General features: G+C 35.0%; 1 pseudogene; it reads right to left on the bottom strand.

Moving 5' to 3' along the window:
• Window positions 1–22,787, bottom strand: part of LOC134808418 (ankyrin repeat domain-containing protein 18B-like) — a 28,464-nt pseudogene extending 5,677 nt beyond the window's left edge.
• Between the last annotated feature and the right edge of the window lie 418 nt (window positions 22,788–23,205).

Below are 23,205 nucleotides of genomic sequence, written 5' to 3'. Positions count from 1 at the left end.
GCCAGTGAAAAAGAGATGCACAGACTTCTTGGGAACTGTTTAAGCTTTGGAACATGATGAATTTATGGTGCATAAGTACAGTCTTCTCTGTGAAAGTTTTTGTTTTCACATCTTTCATTAGATGTGTGTAAGAAAAAAATATTGATGTAGTATCTACTAACCCAAGAATGAAAAGGAATGCCATTTGCTATTTACACTTTATTTCTAAAATAAACCTAAATTTAATTAATAAATTTTGTCAACGTACTTCTCTTTGTTTCTCTAATTATTTATTCTACACAGTCCGGCCCCATCTAAAATAAGTAAAAAAAAAAATAATAATGTCTAAATTAAACAAGAAACATTATCATGAAAATCATGTATCACTTACAAAATGTGGCCTTTAGTATTTTTAGTGACTAGACATAACTTGAAGTTTGCTTAAATAGAAAAATAATCACATAAATAAAATAAAATTTCTACTCATTTTAAGTTTAGATAACAGAGGATGTATATGTGTAATGCTGTTTAGAGTAATCTGACAAAAATGCAGTTAATATTGATCTATTGCATATACATGATTTTAGAAAGGTAGTGTTTTATTAGTACAAAGGTTAAACAATGGCCAGACATGGTGGTTCATACCTGTAATCCCAGCACTTGGGGAGGCCAAAGCAAGCAGATCACAAGGTCAGGAGATCGTGACCATCCTGGCCAACATGGGGAAACCCCATCTCTACTAAAAATACAAAAATCAGCTGGGCGTGGTGATGTGCACCTGTAGTCCCAGCTACTTGGGATACTAAGGCAGGAGAATTGCTTGAAGCCAGGAGGTGGAGGTTGCAGTGAGCCAAGACTGCACCACTGCACTCCAGCCTGGTGACAGAGTGAGACCCTGTCTCACAAAAAAAAAAAAAAAAAAAGATTAAGTAATTAAAGCCATCTTTTGCAATGAATGCATTGCTTTGAAATTCTTAGAAAACTCTGCCTTTATAAAAGTTTAATCCATTTTTTAGTTCAATAAATTTTATCTTAAAAAGAAATTTCTGTTCTCTACTTATAGTAAACTTTTCTTTTTTTTTCTAGTTTGTATTCTAAATTAACGTGGTACCTCTGTAAGTTTCTTCCAAAGGCATATTGAGGGATACCGAGGTTTGCAGTACAATTAAACCCATCACACAGGTTGTGAGCATAGGACCCAAGAAGTAGTTTTTCAACCCTGGCCCACTCTGTCCCTCCCCGTTCTTATTTCCCAGTGTCTATTATTCCCATCTTTATGACAATGTGCACCCAATATGTAGCTCCCACATGAGTGAAAACATGAGATATTTGGTTTCTGTTTCTGCGTTGGTTTGCTTAGGAGAGTGGATTCCAGCTGTATTCATGTTGCTGCAAATGACGTGATTTTGTTCTTTTCATGGCTGCATAGTATTCCATGGTATATATGGAATTTTCCAATCTACCTTGGATTTTCAATCTACCTTGGATGTACCTGGATTGACTCCACGTCTTTGCTATTGTGAATAGTGCTGCAATGAACATACATGTGTATACATCTTTTTGTTACAATGATTTATTGTCCTTTCGGTATACCCCTAGTATAGTAATGGGGTTGCTGCATCCAACAGTCATTCTTAGTTCTTAATTTCCAAACTGCTTTCCATAGTAGCTGAATTAATTTACATTGCCACAAACGGTTTGTGTTCCCTTTTCTCCACAGCCTCCCCAACATCCTTTTTTAAGTTTTTATTTATTATTTGTTTTTAACAAAAGTCATTGTGACTGGTGTGAAATGGTATCTCATTGATGTTTTGTTTGGCATTTTTCTGATGATTAGCAATGGTAAGCATTTGTTAATGTTTGTTGGCCACTTACGTGTGTTGTTTTGAGAACTGTCTGTTCATGTCCTTTGCCCATTTTTAATGGTCTTATATATTTTTCGCTTGTTGATTTGTTTAGGTCTCTTATGGATTCTGGATAATAGGCGTTTGCTATATCCATACTTTGTGAATATTTTCTTCCATTCTTTTAGGCTGTCTGTTTAATCCCGTGATAGTTTCTCATGCTGTGCAGAAGCTATTTAGCTAAATTAGATCACACTTGTCAATTTTTGTTATTCTTGCAATTGCTTTTGAGGACTTAGCCATAAATTAATTGACAAATATGATAGCCAGAAGAGTATTTCCTAGGTTTTCTTCCAGGATTTTTATAGTCAGATGATGTACTCTTATGTAAGGAAAGCACAAACCTTTTTTTGTTTTGTTTTGAGACAGAGTCTGCATCACCAAGGCTATAGTGCAGTGGTATCATCTTGGCTTACTGCAACCTCTGTCTCCTGGGTTCAAGTGATTCTCCTGCCTCAGGCTCCTGAGTATCTGAGATTACACCTGCCTGCCAACATGCCTTGCTAATTTTTGTAATTTTACTAGAGACAGGTTTCATCATGTTGGCCAGGCTGGTCTCAAACTCCTGACGTCAGGTGATTCACCTGCCTCGGCCTCCCCAAATTTTGGGATTACAAGTGTGAGCCACCATGCCTGGCCAAGCACAAAGCTTTTAACATAAAAATGGAAATGAATATTTTAGTGTTTTGTTTAATTCATAAAATGCAATTATTTTGGATTCTACTAAATAATAAACATCCATATGTGGCAAAGTGTTTGGATGCCAATCATTCAGTTGTGATTATGAGTGGGAAGAATTGAGATGGTGCAAATAAACTTTTTAAAATTTTTTTTAATTTTCAAGATGGAGTCTTGCCCTGTCACCCAGGCTGGAGTGCAGTGGTGCAATCTCAGCTCCTGCAACCTCCGTCTCCCAGGTTCGAGCAATTCTCTGCCTCAGCCTTCCTAGTAGCTGGGATTACAGGTGCCCACCACCACACCAGGCTAATATTTTTTTTTGTACTTTTAGTAGAGATGGGGTTTCACCATCTTGGCCAGGCTGGTCTTGAACTCCTGACCTCATGATACACCTGCCTCAGCCTCCCAAAGTGCTGGGATTACAGGCATGAGCCACCACACCTGGCTGGTGCAAATAAACTTTAAAAGTGGCATGGGCCGGGTGCGGTGGCTCATGCCTGTAATCCCAGCACTTTGAGAGGCTCAGGCAGGCAGATCGCAAGGTCAGGAGTTCAAGAAGAGCCTGGCCAATATGGTGACACCCTGTCTCTACTAAAAATGCAAACATTAGCTGGGTGTAATGGTGGGTGCTTGTAGTCTCAGCTACTCAGGAGGCTGAGGCAGGAGAATCACTTGAACCCGGGAGGTGGAGGTTGCAGTGAGTGGAGATGACACCAAGACACTCCAGCCTGGGTGACAGAGTGAGACACTGCCTCAAAAAAAAGAAAAAAAAATGTGGTGTGAACCACAGCTAAACTACAATCAATTAGAGAGTAAGCCAAAGCATCTCAAAGTATATCATCAGTTATCAGGCAATAACATGCAATTTTTCTAAAACCTAACTGAAATGCAGCTTTTAAAGACATTTCAAACGTGTCAATTTAGTCACATTTATTGAATAAAGTTAGCAAATGGATATCTCTTGAAAATGAGAGCTCCAGGGAATTAAAAAATGTAAAGTTCCCATTTCCTTTCTGTGTTAACACAGCTAATTATGATCTTTACTTCACATGCAAAAGTCAACAGAACAACTCAGTATTTCTCCAAATTATAAACAAGAATTACGCTAGAGAAATGAAACCCTAAAGAGAAACGGTCATATAACTAACCTCAGTCAAGTAGTTCTGGCAGTTATTTGATGTCTGAGGTTTGAAGTAGGAATTCTTACGGGCATTTGGGAAATATATTTTCTCTTGAGTCCTATACTAGTAAGATTTTCAACACAAGGTGACTCTCGACCTCGCCTTGTAGGAAGAGTGCTGAGAAAATATTTCACCTGCTCTTTCTCCATAAAGAGCTGATACTGATCATTGCTATTTTCTTATTCGATCTGTAAAGATAGCAAAGACAAATGCTTAATATTTCATTTTTCCTTAAATGATTCTTAATGACTTGCAGTTTTTAAAAACTTACCCTGAGAGTAAACCAAATTACCCACTAAATAGTGTTTTCACACAGAAGATGTGTGTAAGAGCATACCTGTTGTAAGGAATTATAATTTTAAAATCGTTCTAAAGAAGCACCATTGTTTCTAAGGTGATTTCTACCGAACAAGCAGTTCAAACAAAGTAGACAGGGAAGAGAAATGGCTATCAGTGATGTATGGCTCAACAGGTAAAACTTCCTGCCTTCTAAAATGGCTCTACTTGTAAGATTCTGAAGATTCCATTAGAAATACTTGTATTTAAAGGGTAATAATGTGGGAAAATGAATATGTTGATTTGCTTGATTATAAGAACCACTTCACTAGAAATAATTATATCAAAACATCATGTTGTACTCCTTAATGTAGGTTAAGAAAACTAAAATGAAAGAAAAAAAAAATCTAGGAATACTTGTGTTTAGTAAACCAGTTTTAGATTTCACTCTTGTACATTTCACCCATTATCTAGGACCAATTAAACATTTGGCACTGAGGAATAATTCAGAGCAACAACTCCTAGGGGAGAACTAGATTGTCTGGTTGGTGATCAAAAAGAACAAAAGCATCTCTGAAGGCAATTAGCCCCCAACACTGTGACCAAGGCCCTGGAGGTGGGGCATGTTCTTTCTGCCTTCCACACACCGCTTCAGGCTGAACAAGGTGTTATTTTTTAACCGCTTTGTGAATTACACTTCTTTAAATTCCTGTGATATTTATTCCCTATTTCACAAGGGTGCCTTTCTGCAACATCTTGAATATGTTACACAAATAGTCTTTCTTGAGGCACCCTCTGGTGATGATACTAAAGATCACAATCAAAAACAATTGTGCCCAGAGTAGCAGTACCACTTTGCATTTAGGTTGTGATCCACTGAAAAGTAAATTAAACACATTAATATTTCTATTTAGGGAAATTCTGACAAGTAATTTTATAACAAGATCACTTCATTAATTATAAAGCTTCAAAAATACTTAGTGAAAAAAACTAACAGATCAGGTTAATTACATGAGACTTTTCAGGAAAAAAAGCCATACAAAAGCAAAAAAAAAAAAAATGAGAGGAGAGACAAAAACTATCTTTGACTAACATTTTAAAGGTAAAATTATTTACTAACATTATTTTTCAAAATTACATTGTCAAATTAGCATTCACTTCCTTCTAATCTCCTGAAGCCATCTCACTAAAAATTATGCTTTTGAAACAAATTAATGAGCTTAATTCATTTTCTATGAGTGTATGTTTTGACTAACTTAGTTAATTTTTTTGACATGGAACTGTTAGCTTTCAATGCTGCTGCAAAGGCTTCCTTATATTCTTCTAACTCAGTTGTAACCTCTTCATAAGCAGTTTTCATTTGTAGAATTTACATTCCACATCTTTAAGTGTGAGTTCCTTCTTATTTAGTGAAGCTGTATTATATCCTTGTTTAACTGCTCTAATTGTTTTTTATATTGTGCTTGTTCCTAAAACAGAGGAAAAGAATACACTTTTAAAACAATTATAACCTAATTATTATGTTTGTTGCCTTTCATTTTGAGTCAGTGATTCAAAGAGTATTTTTGAATATGTTAAAAAAGAGGATGAAGTTTAAAATATTTCAGCAATATCAAAACTAATAACTGAATTCAGAATTAAGTCTGATTTGTAAAAATTTGAAATCGTAATTATGCTAGTATTAATGTAATCTGGTCATATAAAAAGTAATAGAATCCATTCATAGTTTTAAAAAGTGATCAATGAACACTGTAGCTTAAGACCAATTCATAATTATCACATAATTTCTAAATCACAATTTTTTCCTATGCCAACTGGTCTTAATCATCAAATGACTCCATAATGAGAATCATTACTCTGAAAGATTGATTTTGTTATAATAATAATAATGGAAATTTAAATATTTAAAAGAAAAAACAGATATCTTTTTTTCTAGAACTCTACAAAGCAGATTGCTACAAGAGAGGCAGAGGAAACTATATATATATATATATATATATATATATATATATATATAATCTCCAAAATATAATTTGCAGTGAAATAAATGAAAGCACATTACAAGTAAACTTACCTGATTTAAACAACTTACCTGTAAATGGATTTCTTCTAATTTTTCTACTGCCTGCATTGCCCTTTCATCTAGCTCTGATTTATATTCTTGTAGTTTACTAAGTTCTACCATACTGTTTTCCATATGTGTCTTAAGATTTAATATTTCTTCTTCCAACATCTTTTTATCCTCCTCAAGTTTTTCACATTCCTGTTGTACTTTTTTCATAGATAATAACTCCTGTTGAAAAACTTGATTCTCTTTAGCCAAATTGACACATTTTGAAGATACAGCTTCCTTCTCCGCCATAAGATCATCAAACTGCATGAATAAAATAGTATAGCTTGATAATGAAGTAGGCTGAGAATAATCTAATACAAAATCAATAGCAAATTTTGAAATGCATTTACTTGCAATAAAATGTTATCTGTAATGCAGCAGATTCTTCAAATGTGAAACCTTAAATTACTCAGAATTTTAAGAACAAAGTTAAAGCTACCATGAGTCATAAAAATATATTCTTTACTATCATCATCTTTGCCACAGAATTTTTGTACTTCATTTTACTTTTATTTTTCTGATAATTCATTTTTGTTCCTCCTTAAATGGCACAAAGTTATCTCCTAGTAAAAAGTGTCTAACCCCCTTCCTTCATTATCATTCCCCACAGTATGTCAAAAAAAGTTTCAGAGATATCATATTGAGTTATTTAGGCCAAAGTCAATAAATGGGTCTAGGAATAAGACTTTGAAAATGATATTACACTCTATACTAGGCATGGTGGCTCATGCCTGTAATCCTAGCACTTTAAAAAGCTGTGGCAGAAAGATCACTTGAGGCCAGGAATTTGAGATCAGCCAGAGCAACATAGTGAGACCCCCATCTCTAGAAAAAAAAATTTTTTTTAATTACCCGGGCATGGTGGTTCATGCCTGTAGACCCAGCTAGTTGGGATACTGAGGTGAAAGGATGGATTGTACCCAGAGTTCAGGGCTGCAGTGAATTATTATCACTGCACTTCTGCCTGGATGACAGACAAAGACCCTATCTCAAAAAAAACCACAAAATAATGAAATCTATGATTAAGGACTCTGATGCTATAAGCCTTTCCTTAAACTGCAAATGTTTCATGCTAATTTGAATTGCATTTTAAGAAGTAATGATTCTTGGGGTAAAGACCATAGAATACGGCACCCAGAAATAAATCCACATATTTCCAGCCAACTGATTTTGGACGAACATGCCAAGAATATACGCTGGGGAAAGGACAGCCTCTTCAAATGAATGACACTGGGAAAACTAAATATCCATATGGAGAAGAATGATATTAGCTTCCTATGTAACACCATATAACAACATAAACTCAGAATCGATTGAAGACTGAAATATAAGGCCCAAAATTATCAAACTACTCTAAGTAAATATAGGGAAAATGCTTGAGGACATTAGTCTGCACAAAGATTTTTATGGGTAAGACATGAGAAGCATAGGCAAACAACAAATCATAGACAAAAGACACTACATTAAGCTAAAGAGCTTCTGTCCAGCAAACAACTGAGTGAAGAGAAAACCTGTAGAATAGGAGAAAATATTGTCAAGCTATTCACCTAATAAGGGACTAATATACAAAATATACAAAAAAACTCAAACAACTTCACAGTAAAAAAAATCTGAGTTTAAAATTGGGTAAAATATCTAACTATACTTTTTTTTAGAAAAAGAAATACAAATATCCAATAAATAAATTTTAAAATGCTCAGTATCACTAATCCTCAGGGAAATACAAATCAAATCTACAATGTGATATAATCTTGCTTCAATTTGAATAAATTGCTGTCATTGAAAAGACAAAAAAATAACAAATGCTGGTGAGGCTCCAGAGAACAGTAAACTCTTACATGCTGTTGGTGGGAAGGTAAATTAGTGCAGCCACAATAGAGAACAACAGGAGGTTTTCTCAAAAAAACTAATAATGGGACTGCCGAGGGATCCAGCAACCCCACTACTGGATATTCAGGCAATAGAAAAGAAAACAATAGATCAAAAGGATATCTGTCCTCATATGTTTACTGTAGCTCTATCCACAACAGCTTGTGTATGGAATCAACCAACATGTCCATCACCAAATGAATGGACGAAAAACTGTGGCACACAAACACAGTGGAATACTATTCACCGTATAAAGGAATTAAATCCTGTTATTCGTGGCCACGTGGATCAGTCTGACGGATGTTATGTTAAGTGCAGACACAGAAAGATAAATACTGCACATTCTTACTCATATAAGGGAGCTAAAGGAAAATTGAAGGCTGGGCAATATGGCTGATGCCTGTAATTTCCTAGCTCTTTGTAAGACCAAGGCAAGAGAATCATTTGAGGCCAAAAGTTCCAGAGCTCCCTGGGCAACATAGGGAGATATCTCTACAAAGTCAAAAATCAGACATGTGCAATGGTGCACGCCCATAATGCCAGCTGCTTAGGAGGCTGAGGTGTGAGGATCAGATGGGCCCAAGAGTTTGAAGCTGCAGTGAACTATGATCAAACCACTGTCTCCAGTCTGGGTGACTACAGTTGCCCAGAGCCCAGACTACAATAGCAAGACCCTGTCTCTTAACAAAAAAAAAGCTCACAGAAGTAGGGGAGGGGAGGCTGGTTAATGGATACAGAATTACAGTTAGATAAGAGGAGTGAGTTCTGGTGTTCTGCGGCATTTTAGGGTGAATATGGTTAACTATGACTTATTGTATATTTTTAAAAAGCCAGAAAATTTTGAATGTTCACAATTCAAAGAAATGAAAAATGGTTGAAGTAGTAAATGTGCTAGTTAGCTTGATCATTACACACTATAAACGTGTATAAAAATATCACTCTATAGCCCATAATTATGTATATATGTGTCAATTAAAACAAAAGAGAAGCTACATTCATCCCATTTAAAAAACAGAATATGGGCCAGCCTTACTGACTTCCTTCTAATGAGTAGAATGTAGTGAAAGGGATACCATGTGGCTTCCCTATCTCAGACTGTTTTCCTTGGAACCCAGCCCCAATTGTGAGAGCCATCAGGCCACAAAGAGAGCCTGAAAGTGCCTGTGTCAGTGTTCATGCTGCCTGTCCCAACCAAGTTTACAGCCGATGGCCAGCATCAACCATCAAACAAGTGGGTGACCAAAGCTTCAGAGGATTCCATTTCCCCAACTGATCAGCTGTTCCTAGGGAAGCTGAAGGGAGCAGAGACAAGCTGTCCTGGCCAAGTTTTTCCCAAACCACAGGTTCATGAGCAAAATAAATGTTTTTCTTTCAAGCCACAAGACTCTGGGTAATTGTTAGGAAAATAAGTTTTAAAAAGAGACAACAGGAAACATAACTTATGCAGCAGAAAAGAGTCTCCTTTAAAGCAGGATCTAATAAATGTTGATATTTATTTATTGATGTCAAACATTATTGAGAAGCAGTAGATAACCAGGAGAGAGACATAAGCTGCTGAGGAGGAATTTTCCTAAAACTCCTTCAATTATGAACTCTGATAACAAGGCAAGGGTGTCTTCTTACAATTTCCCCTCAAGTTAGGAAGTAAGACTGGGAAGCAAGAAGATGTATGATTTGAAAAACACCTAGAAATACTGGGTGACATAGGCAAAATCAGACATTTACCTGATTTCAATTAACTAAAATTCTAAAAGAAGAAGTTTTGAGTATTTATTAATCAACCTAGTATTCAATTTTCATTTTCTTTTCTAAATGAGGAAATAAGGAGAATATTATGGAATGATTTTTATTCTTCACAGAAGTAAAATAAGCATAGTGTGTTTTTGAGTGTTAAGACACAAATGCAATTTCTCCTTTACCTTACTCCAAGCTTGTTTGTATGGAGAAGTTAAGACCATCCCATCTCTATGTTATGCCACAATGCTTCTCTATAGCACACAACTTGGCTCTGAAATTTTGAAAGTCAAAATACTAATCTACTATGTGTCTCTGATAAATTGCCTGAATGTTATCTGATTTTGAAGTGCTGCACTCCTAAGACTTTTTCTTGGAATGAGTTAAACGTTTTATTCCAAGAATCCTCTACTGAGCTAGAAAGCAGAGCTGTGCATCTCTGTTTCAGTAAAGGGAGGTCAATGCAGGGAACTGTGGTTTCTGAGAATGCAAGATCTGCACTAAGAAAAGGATTAGCCACAGTGCTACCCAAGAGAACTAGCTACCAGGAGGAAAGAGGGTCTGTAAACTGCAAGATGATGACTTCACTTGATTTCCACTGAGAAAAGCTGGTGGCTCAGACTTAAACTTCTCCTTCCTAGATGATAAACATCTATGGAAGGTTCTATGAATTATAATGAGTTAGTAAAACATAATGCACTGAATATTAGACTATGTCAGCAGATCCTGTAACCAAAACTTACTGAAAATATAACTATAGTGGGAGGCAATGGAAAAGAGACTAAAGGCTTGAATGGAGAAAAAAAGAAATTAAGTGTGTCTTGTAAGCCTGGCGTCTGATCATGTCTTAGAGGAAGTAAGGTATAAGCTGGCCAGAGACTCCTTTGTGACACAAAAGGTGAAGTTACAGACATTCCACTAAATTTAATTTTTATTATGATATAAGACAACTGGTAATATGCAACATGATTGAAAAAAACTTCTCATTCAATTCGATTGGGCCTTGACATAAGAATAGACATAAACAAGCTAAGAATTGACAATCTAAAAATAAGCCTGCACTTTTACAGTCAATTGATTTTATACAAGCTTAACAAAAGAACAAAATGGGAAAAGAATAGTCTTTTCAACAAATGGTGCTGGGACAACTGGGTATCCATAAGCAAAAAATAAATAAAGTTTGACCAAATATCTTATTTAATAATTAACTCAAAATAAAATATTTAACTGTAAAAGCTAAAACTATAAAACCCTCAGAAGAAAACACTGGCATAAATCTTCGTGACTGCATTTGCCAGTGTTTTCTTAGCTATGACTCCAAAGGAAAAATGGATTCAATGGACTTCAAAATTGAAAACTGCTGTGCCTCAGAAGACAGTATGAAGGAGTGAAAAGGTAAGACGCCAAGTAGAAGAAAGTATTTGAAAAGCGTGTATCTGATAAGGGACTTACATATATAGGAAATATAAATAACTCTTGCAATTAATAAATAACAAGATAAGCCAATTTTAAAAAATGGGCAAAGATTTTGAATAGATATATCTGCAAAGAAGATATAAAGATGGATAAGCACATTAATAGATGCTTAATGTAATTAGTCATTAGGAAAATGTAAATCAAAACCACATGTGGTATCACTTCACACCACAGGATAAAATCTTTGTTCAAGAAAAAAGAGTGTTAGGAAAAATGTAAAGAAATTAAAACCCTTATCTAATGCTGCTGGGAATGTAAAGTGATGCAGCCACTTTGGAAAACAAACTGGCAGCTCCTTAAAGGGTTAAGCATGAAGTTACCATATGACACAGAAATTCCAGTCATAAGTATATGTTCCAGAAAAGTAAAAACATACGCATGCACAAAAACTCATACATAAATGTTTACAGCAGCATTATTAATAGGAGTCAAAAAGTGGAAAGAACCAGAACGTCTGTCACCTTTGGGTGGGAGAGAACCCAAAAGTCCATCACCTGGTGAATGGATAAATGAAATGTTTGATGTATACATACAGTGGAATATTACTCAGCAATAAGAAGAAATTAAGTACAGATACCGTATTAGGAGGAGACAGCAAAATGCCTAGGCAGATACAGAAGGGTCCCTGGAGAATCTCCAACCAGCCCCACAAGTGTTTACACCAGATATTATGTGCAGATAAGGGAACCTGGACTTGTCTTGCCTGGACATGCCCACAGCAGACCGGAGGCCCACATGCAGTGGGGGGATGGGGTGGAGTCACCAGGAATTCACGCCTTATGCAGAGGAGGAGCCTGGCCGCTTCAGCTCATGTGATCCTGGTATTCAATTGTGAGGTGGAAACCTCTTTGCAGGACCCCTCTCTTTGCTGAGAGCTGTCCTTTCACATAATAAATTCTGCCCTCCTCAATGTGTCTGCATGCTTAATTTTTCCTGGTCACGAGAGAAGAACCCAGATGTAGCTGAACTAAGGAGCAAAAACCCGGCATGAATACCTGCTACAGCACAGATGCAGCATGAAAAATTATGCTAAGTGAAATAAGCCAGTCCCAGCAGACCACTTGCTTTTTATTTCAGAGACTTATAGGCAAATGTATACAAAGAAGGTGGGTGGTTCCCTAGGGCTGATGGAGGATGAGAAAACTGGTGAAGATGGCTAAATGATGTGGGGTTTGTTTTTCGGGTGATGAAAATGTTCTAAAATTAACTGTAATGATGACGGCATAACTCTCTGAAAATACTAAAGTTAATGAATTCTATACTTTAAATGAGTAAATTGCATAGCCTGTTCATTATTTCTCAATAAAACTGTTACCCCCCACCCCAAATTAATTTGGTACTAGAGATCTGGAGATAGGTACTACTTGGTTTCAAATCACTGGCCAGGGTTCAAGGTCTAAGAGAATCAACAACGTGTCCTTTTTATAGAAAAAGAGATTTATATTTTACAAGCTATCCTTTTCATTAGTATCAAGTCTGTAAAATTAAATGAAAAATCTTTCTTTCACTGCTTAAAGCACTGACAGATTTATATAGAGGAATAAGACCTTGTTTTCTTTGGCCCCAATTTCTATCTAAAGGGTCTGGGAAACACACCCTTCAAACTATCAAATCTCATCAGATGGGTTTTATTAACACTTATAATGTGGCTTCCTTTCTAATCTGATTCTGGTGCAGCATCACAGAGAGAAGAAGCTGAAGGAAATCAAAATATTTTACCCCCAAATATATTTTTTGACGTATTTTGAAATGGCTGCTGCAGGGCCAAGAGATTGAAATGGCCCTCATTAAGGTAGCCCAATCTCTCCCCTTCTAGGTCTTCCCAGATCTGGGGAAGATTAACTAAGAGCCTGAGGCATTTAAAGTTTGAAAAGATATATTTACCCTCTATTTTCTCAACATATTTTGGCAGAATTTGGATTTTTCCATTATCAATATTTTCCAAAATGCATGATTTTTAATACCAAAACTGATTTAAAATTACCATACGTTGGAATATAAATTATTCTATTATAAAGATACATGCATTTGCATGTTCACTGCAGCACTATTCACAATAGTAAAGACATGGAATCAACCCAGATAGACATTATCAGTGATAATGGGATAAAGAAAATGTGGTATATATACACCATGGAATACTATGGAGCCATAAAAATGAATGAGATCATGCTCTTTGCAGGGATATGGATGAACCCGAAGCTGATATCTTCAGCAAACTAATGCAGGAAGAAAAAACCAAACACTGCATCTTCTCACTTATAAGTGGGAGCTGAACGATAAGAACACATGGACTCGGGGAGGGGAACAACAAACACTGGGGCCTGTTGGGGTCAGGAGGGAGAGCATCAAGATCAATAACTAATGTGCACAGGGCTTAATATCTAGGTGATGGATTGATAGGTGTAGCAAACCATCATGGAACACGTTTACCTATATAAGAAACTTGTTGGCCAGACTGGTCTTGAACTCCTGACCTCATGATCTTCCTGCCTTGGCCTCCCAAAGTGCTGGGATTACAGGTGTGGCCACCATGCCTGGTGGCTATTTCTCTTTTTAAATTCTCTCAGGACTCCTAAAATCTCAAAACTTTGACCTAGATTCCCTAATCTACATTTCCAGCTCTGACCATTTTCTTGAGGTCTCTTCCTTCTAGTACACATATTATAGAAAATATTCTCAACCACATGCTCATACATTGCTAATTGGTGCAGATTACTTTTGTAGATAGTGAATGTTGTCTATTTTATGTTGGTTCTCATTAATGTTACTTTGAGTATACTGTTATTTTCTAATCTCAAAGGGGGACTATCTCACTGTTATGATAGTAACCAGTATACTTTGTCCTTTTTTTCTTGCTTTCTTCTTTTTTGGACCAGTATACTTTGTCTCTTTTTTGTTTTTCTTTTTTTTTTTGTTTTGAGATGGAGTCACACTGTGTCATCCAGGCTGGAGTACAGTGGCATCATCTCAGCTTACTGCAACTTCCACCTCCTGGGTTCAAGTGATTCTCCTGCCTCGGCCTCCCAAGTAGCTGGGACTACAGGTGCACACCACCACACCTGGCTAATTTTTGTATTTTCAGTAGAGACAGGGTTTCACCATGTTGGCCAGGCTGTTTTTGAACTGCTGACCTCAGGTAATCCACGCACCTCAGCCTCCCAAAGTGTTGGGATTACAGACGTGAGCCACGGCACCCAGCCCTCTTTTTCTTTTATGATAAAAACTTTCCCATGAGAATCATATTATCAATTGTTTGCCTTTGTTTTCTTTTAAAGAAATTCCTTTTCCATAGAGATATGGCATGATGAAAGTCTTGTTCTAAAGTTTCTTTTGGGGGACACTGAACTATGTCATTGGGAAGCTTCAGTAAGTAGAGATCTCCCTTCTTCTCACTCAAGATTCTTCATCTCAAAATGGTGTCCACCAAATGTCTTAATCCAGGTAGTCGCTTGTTTAGAAATTCATGAAATAAGAACCTTCTCGAGAAGTTGGAGGCTATTGATTGAGATGGTTTAACGCTGCCCCTTATTATATGTTTTACTCCCAAGGTAGACATCAAAGTGGCTAATAATTCTATGACTGATGTCTAACTCACTTCTATGGGAATCTATACAAAACGTTTTATTTATGAGACAGAGTCTCCCTCTGTTACCCAGCCTGGAGCGCAGTGGCTTGATCACTGTTCACTACAGCCTCAATATTCCAAGCTCAAACGACCCTCCTACCACGGCCTCCCAATGTAGCTGGGACTACAGGCGTGCACCACCATGCCTCAGATAAGTGTTTAATTTTTTTTTTTTTTTTGAGACAGGGTCTCACTATATTGCTCTGGCTGGTCTCAAACTCATGGGCTCAAACGATCCTCCTGCTTCAGCCTTCCAAAACCAGGTGTTTAACTGGGGACTAACATGAAACACTTAGAAGACTACGTGGAACATAGTGAGCTACATAAAATATTTGCTATTAGCATAATAATTTTATTGTATATCTTAACAAAATTGTGTATTTTAGGCAGGTGGCATGCCAATGGAAGTACTCTCCTATAGCTGCACTGAATCATTCTTACCACTGAGAGTTGCAGCAAATGGGGGACATAATTTATAACTTACTTTTCTCTCTGTATGACTCATTAGGCAATGACTATGTATGTACTACAATGTAAACAGCACCTCCTGGATTGAATAGTACATAACTGACATGACCAGCAGAGACAGGCTAAAGGCACTGAGCTGAAAACCCTGGACTCTATTGCTAAATCAAGGCTCCTGAATCTGTTCCCTCTGAGCAACTGTTGCTGTGGTGCTGCCTTCACAAGCACTCTGCTGAGCACTCAGATTGAGGTGCTCTGCTATCTGTCATCGGACAAGCTGCACCCAGAACTGTTCAGCTGACAAACTGGTAGCAGTCCAGAAATACAGTTCTGCTGCATAGTGAAAAAAGGCCAATTTAGATTCTTTTTCATAGAGAGAAAAACATAAATATGTGATTTAACAAGTCTCCTGTATTAAACTAATTGGTTTAGATTTGATATATAATTGCTAAAAACACACTTAGAATATAAACCTTACTGTGTCAAGGTCTCAAAGAAGAAATAATTGGTATGGTATAAAGTATTGAATTGTATGCTACAAACTTCTAAGCTAAAATATTTTCAATGTATGCAAGGATAGGTGGCATACATATTATATATTATTCCCCCATTAAGCAAATTTATAATGAGAGAAAATTATCTTCCATAAAAAAAGCCATGTAAAATTAAGAACTAAGTTTTTCTGCACAGACTAGACAATGATTGCTAACACATAAGGTCAATGAGAGAACAGTCAGAGAAAGCTTCATGAAAACAATAAATTGTCTGCCACGTCTGAGTGAATGAGGCTAGATGAACAGAAACTGAGAAGGTAGAAAGAATAGCATGAGCAAGACAAGTGCTGAAATCTGCCCACTTAACTCTGAGGATAAAGTCCAATGGCAGAGAAATAAAAACCCGTGTCCACATAATAACCTGTAAGTGAATGTTCACAGCAGCATTTTTCATAAAAGCTAAAAAGTGGAAACTAACCTAAAGGTCCATCAACTGATGAAAGAATGGAAAACCAGTGTAGCCATGGAATAGAATATCATTTAACTATAAGAAGAAATAAACTACCAATGTGTGCTAAAACATTATGCTAAGTGAATTCTGAAAACATTATGCTAAGTGAAAAAGCCAGTCACAAAGGACTACGTATTGTATAACTCTATGTATATGAAATAAGCAGAACAGGCAAACATATGGAGACAAAAGTAGATAGATGGTGGTCTCCTACAACAGAGGTAGGTGGAGGGACATGGAGGAAGGCTGCAGTCATGCCTAGGAGATGTGGGGTTGCTTTTCAGGGTGATGAAAGTGCTGTGAATATACTAATAGATACTGAGTTGTACATTTTAAATGGTCGAACTCTCTGAAATGTGAATGATATCTCAGTGAAACTGTTTTTAAAATCCAAAGGCAGGATCAAGATAATTTTCTCAACTCTCAATTTTTGATGTACATGTTATCTCAAATTTAAATATTTCCACAGTTTTATAGTATATTTTAAATAAAAGATAAATAAAGAAAATGCCTAACTTTTCAAATAGTTTGTAAATTAACCTAAAACATGCACTTTTAAAAGAATAGTATAATGGCCTTTCTGTACAAGTTAAACTAGAATCTGTGAAATAAATAGACACAGATTCTGTGTCCACTCACAAAAGTGAAGAAATAAGACAATTTTCTGGAACATTCCATGAAACATTCTTCTCTGATTTAATCTGGCCTGCCTCATCAGAGCAATACAAAAATTACTTAAAAATACTGTTTTAACAGGACAAAAGTCAGTTTTCTATGAGGAATGATGTATAATTCTCAACTTTTCCAAGGGTACATATTGTAAGAGAAAAGGTATGCAATGGTTTTTCAAAATGGTAGAATGAAAGTCACTATATAAAAAAAAGTATATTATAGAGATAGTAAAATGGAAATAATTCATTGTAATGAAAATAAAAAATCAAGCTTCTGCCATAATTAGTATCCTAAAACATGTTATGTAATTCAACTAGCTACAGAATAACAGTTGACATGCTAAGTTCCATACATACTTGACTTTCCACTTGAAATAATTTCTTCTTTGGGACCTGTGTCTCATCCAAATTAATGTGATAATGTGATATACCTTCCAGTGGAGACTCTAACATAGTTAATTTTTTTAGGCTGTCAGCCGCTTCTTGTTGAAGTTGTCTCACAACCACCTGAGAAAATATTTTTGTTACTGATTTTATAAATTGCCTTATTATTAAATTATGTTAATAATATTTAACTCTAACATACCTACTTTGAAAATTATCACCACACATATCAATTCACCTTCTTTTAATCACATGTACACATTTGTATTTATTACTGAATTCAGTGAGGGATGCACAATATGTTCTCTTCCTGCCAAGTTGGTATTCTCTTACTTACATAACAGATTCATCCCACCATTCAATCATCTTAGAAGCTCAACTCAACCTCAAAGTTCCTGACATATTCAATCACCTGTTCAAATCCTTCCAGCAGATTCCTATCTCAGAATAAAAGTAAAATTCCAAAGACCTTTGAGGTCCTAGGTAAACAGGTCTCTACCTCCCTCTCTGACTTCAAAGCTCCTACAACTCCCTCCTGTAATTACTCCATTCCCACTGTACGTGAAGCCTGCCACCCCTCAGCCTGAAAATAGGGATCTAATGCCTTACTCATAAATCACAGGCAGCTACAAGTATCTTTGTACTGAAAAAAATTATATTCCAATGATAGTCATTGAGCCTTGAAATAAAAATTAGGAGCTAATTATTAATATAAATATTCAAAGTAAACTATAAATACCAGTGGGAAGACTAAACCAAATATAGTTTTGCTAAATATTACCACATGTATCCTAAATTATGATTTTATAACAAGTAGGTGCCTTTAAAACATTACATAGTCATAAAAATATGTAATTTGACATGTTTTCAGATTTGTTAAATTAATATGATTAATAACAAAGATATACCAACTAAAATACATAAAAAGCTACTTAAAGCAAGGTATTACAAGACACAGCAATACACTTCAGTTCATCTGGGAAATCTAGAATTAAGTGTCAAAGAAAATCAATTAAATTTTAATTTGAAAATACTCATTTCAGGTGTAAACATTTCCATTTATACTTACATTATGGTCTTAACATGTGGCAACATAAAGTCATTAAAATTATTATTTCAGCAGTACAGAACTATCTACCTTAAAATATGACTCTGTGCCTAATAAAATTTCATAGGTGACACAATGTCTTTTCTCAAAGTAAATCATCTCTCACCTCTACCTTTTATTTCCTAGAAATGAGGCACGTTTCTAAGCTGGTATAGTAAACACGGTTTTCCTTTTTTTTTTTTATTAAAACAGATTTTTTGAAATATAATTTACATACTATAGAATGTATCTGTTTTAACTTAAAGTTAAAAGATTTTTTAGTCCATTTACTGAGTTGTGCAGCCATCTCTACAATCCAACTTTACAGCATTTCCATCACTGCAAGATCCCTCACGCCCATTAGCAGTCACTACCAGCTTTCAGCCCCAGCCCTTTGCAAACATTAGTCTACTTTTTGTCCCTATACGTTTATCTTTTCTGGATGCTTCATGTAAATGGAATTATACAGTATGGTAAACACACTTTTTATCCATTGATTTTTATATTCAACTAAGTTCAACATGTATCCAGAACCAAATGTTTAAATTTTCTTTCTAAAAGTTTGAAAATATTTATCTTCCTTGATACTTACTACTCTTTCTGCTTTCTCTCTCTCATATTGAAAGAGACTTTCTTTTAAATGATCACATTCATTCGTTACCTTCTTACTTTTCTCTTCTAGCATGAAGTCTTTCTTTCCACTCTCAATAAAGCCTCTTTGGATATTACTTACTATCTCTTTATGATCCTCTTTCTGATGAACATCATCTAGTTGCTGTTCAATGCACGGATTTTCATGTTGGAGTTGACATATCCTCTCTTCTACACAGCTCCACTTTCCAGTGGAATTATTCACTTTAGCTTCTGCATTTTCATATATCTCTTTCATTTCCTTTATTTGCTGCTGTGTTTGGCTTAGGTCGTTTGGAGAGTTTCTAAAGCCAATGACTTTTTTCTGAGAGTATCTCTTTTCTTACGGAACTTATCTTTTAAGGTATTGAATTTAATTTGCGTTTTAGAAAGTTGTTCAGTAAGAAACTCATTCTTAACTTCTTCTTCGGAAATATCAGAACTCATTTTTACTTCTACGGAAACATCTTGTGTTCTAATGCAAGTTTTAGGTTTCTTTCTGTTTTCACACTTTCACTGTGTTTACTTATAGCAGCAGTCAGTCTAGACTGATGATTCAATTTCAGCTTCCAGTCTTTTGTTGCTTTCTTCTTCCTTCAACAGTTCAGAATTGAGCCTCGTATTCTCAGCTTTGAGATCATTAAGCTCTTGTTGATACCGGAATGCTGTTTTTGTTATCAATTCCTCATTGAGTTTTATATACTTTTCAAGGGCAGCATTTGTTTTTTAACAATTTTAATGTCCTTAAGATATTTATTTTCTTTTTCCAGGTTGTCATTTTTCATTGTGCATATTTCCTGTCTGAATATAGCAATATCTGTCTTCAAAATGCAATTTTCATCCATCAGATCTTTCATTTCTTCGTGATTATGAAAATCCTAAATAAAACAAAAGAAAGTTTTAGCTAGTACGCAATAAAATAACGTATCATGATTACCTCTGAAGTTAAAGAATAACCTGCACATCCATATACTAAAAAGGTTACTGTAAGTGGATATCCAACTGGAGAAAAAGTTGAAGCAAAACTTTGAACCTTATAGAGCATAAGTTCCAAAAAGTTCAGAAATTTATTTAAAGTCAATGAATTTATAAAAGTAAACACACACACACACACGCACACCAGAGAATTTTTAAGAATTTCAGAATTGGAAAAGCCTTTCCCTGAATTACAACAAACTCAAAAGCATAAATTAAAGCATTAACAAATTTGACTAAATTAAAATATATCAAAAAATTGCATTTACACTTTTGATATCTAACCCATACACCACCCTATAGTAAGAACCTTACTTCACACGTATTTGGACAGATAAAATTTCCCAGAGTTACTACAGTTCTGTTTCACTGATAACATTCTATTTCAATTTGACTCTTTTAACACTTTTATAGTCAGTTGTAAGAATTACATTTACTAAATCATAAATCTAGACATTATACGAGTCACTCCTATATACATTCATTGATGAACTCATCTAGTTACCACAATTTTGAAAAAGAAATGTTAAAAATATAAGCAAGCTACAGGATTTTCCCCAGGACTTCTGACGCTACTTCTAGTTCTCTGACAGATCACAGTTACTTCTGTGGTGTAAATGTATCAATACGAAAGAAAACTTTTATTTCAAAACACCAATGGTAAATAAGATAAAATTTATAGAGCTCTTCTTAGAATATCATGAGATTATTTGTGATTGCAATAATTTGTTTCCTCTTTATAGTATTAGGTACACTAATCAATATGAAATAGCGGGAAGTACAAGGAACAATTTTACTGGGAAAAAAATCTTTATCAATAGGTTATCACTAAGTATATATTATGGCATATTATTGTTTTCAAAAGCTCTTTGTAATAAAATAATATCCTATGTGGATGCCAAGATTTATAATAAATATTAATAATTGTACCTGTAAGTGTCATCATTCATTTTTTGAAAATGAGATAACATTTCTGGTTTGTTTTATACCAAAATATTATATATTACATCAAGAGGATATTATAAGTAACACTGATAAAATAATGTTTAAAATATAGAATTTTTACCAAAGATTGATTTATCTGATTTGGAGTATTTCTTGTAGTCTTCAGTTTCATCTCTAGTGATTGAACAGTTGGTTCAAGTTGTTTTGCTTCAACTTCTTTCTTATATTGTTTCTCTTTCCTTTCTAATTCTTCTCTATTTTTTTGTACAGCATATTAACATTTGTTTTTTCTTCACTTTCTTGTCTTAAGATGCATCTGCAGATAAAGACATTTATCTTAAAATTCATTTTGTTAAAAAACAAAGAGATCATCCTGTGATCTACCTCTGCAGATGCTCTTTATCATCCTAATAAAATTTCTATGTTCTGGATTATTTATCCTTTGTAGTTCTCAGATATTTAATTTCTCACTTCAACATCTTCAAACTAATGCATATACTTGAAAAGTAGTAAGGAAAGAATATTCTGCTAAAGTTTTTGTTACTAGTCACTCTAGTATGTATTATAAAAAAGGATACTGGAAATAATTCAGTATAGTTAGAAGTTCAAAATTACCTTTTCAAATCACACAGTCATAATTACTCCCCGATTAGAAAAGATCGTTTACAATCAACTAAATTTTTAAAGTTACTATTTATTGACAAGCGTATAAGTTCACTAGAAATAAATTTTCATCTCTATGAAATATTGTAGGTGTCTCTCCAAATGATTTACAGAGTAAGATGTCTCTCACACAAACTATATCTGCAGATGATTGTCATCTAAAACTAGGCTAAAGAGTCTAACATCTGTTACCCCACACTTTTTATAATTCTTTCTTAATACTTCCAATTCACCTTCTTATTACATATATTTTATATATTTATTAAGCTGTTGTTCATTATGTGTAATATATAATTAATGCCCTTAATAAGTATGTGTATGTTTACACAAGTTATGTTTTCCTGTGAAATCTAGTCCCAGAAGTGGAGTTGTTGAGTTAAAGGGATGTCAGGTTATTTGAAATTTTGATACACAGCACTAAGTTACCCTTCAGAAATAATTTACCAATTTCATATACCAACAGTGTATGAGAATGCCTTTTTCCTCACATTTTCAATGGTAGTAATTACTTTTTCAATATCAGCATGACTTTACAAAATATATCTTATTTTATGTTAATTTGCATTTTTCTGATTACCAGGCAGGGCTAAATATCCCTGGTAAAACTATAAAACTTGTTAATCATAAGGAACATTAGTCCAATTTTGAATTAGTTTATAGCACAATGACAATTATCTGCTGAGAAATGCTGCTATAGGTGGCCAGTCACGGTGGCTCACTCCTGTAAACCCAGCACTTTGGGAGGCCGAGGTGGGCAGAACACCTGAGGTCAGGAGTTCGAGACAAGCCTGGATAACATGGTGAAACCTCATTTCTACTAAAAATACAAAAAATTAGTTGGGCAGGGTGGCACATGTCTGTAATCTCAGCTACTAGGGAGGCTGAGTCAGGAGAATCACTTGAACCCAGTATGCATAGGTTGCAGTGAGGTGAGAACACACCATTGCACTCCGGCTTGGGCAACAAGAGAGAAACTCCATCTCAGAAAAAAACAAACAAACAAATAAAAAAACAAACAAAAACACACTGCTATAGGCTTACTTACCTATCATGCTCTTCCTTCAGTTTCTTGGGAAATTGCTGAGGATACGTTTTCCCAAGCTTTCTCTTTTTGGTTAATCTGTCAGCAGCAGCAGAAGACGTACTATGACATACATTTTCTGATAGTTGTAGTTTTTCACTTTTGTTTGTATTATTTCCTTCTTTGACCTTTAATAAAAGTAATATGAATAATAATAATTATTTTATTCAATAAAAAACTTTTTCCCTGATTTTTTCACTTGATTCAGGTTAACTATCACCATTTTAATGATAAAAGTATTTTGTGCTTACTTTAATTTTATCATTATACATAATAATTATAAGATACTTATCATTTTATCATTGAAATTTTTGTCAAGTCTGCTCATTTCTGTTTGAGTGAATGGAATAATTTTCCAAAATTTCAAAAAGGACTCTTCTCCATTTTGTGCTTTTATTTGCATCCACTCTTTGCTATCTGATATAAACGTTTATGCTATCTGACTGGCAGAAACAGAGAAA

The sequence above is a fragment of the Pan troglodytes genome, chromosome 15 (assembly GCF_028858775.2).
Source record: "Pan troglodytes isolate AG18354 chromosome 15, NHGRI_mPanTro3-v2.0_pri, whole genome shotgun sequence".
Taxonomy (NCBI): domain Eukaryota; kingdom Metazoa; phylum Chordata; class Mammalia; order Primates; family Hominidae; genus Pan; species Pan troglodytes.
The sequence above is the reverse complement of the archived record's forward strand: the minus strand, read 5'-3'. Positions and strand labels throughout refer to the sequence as shown.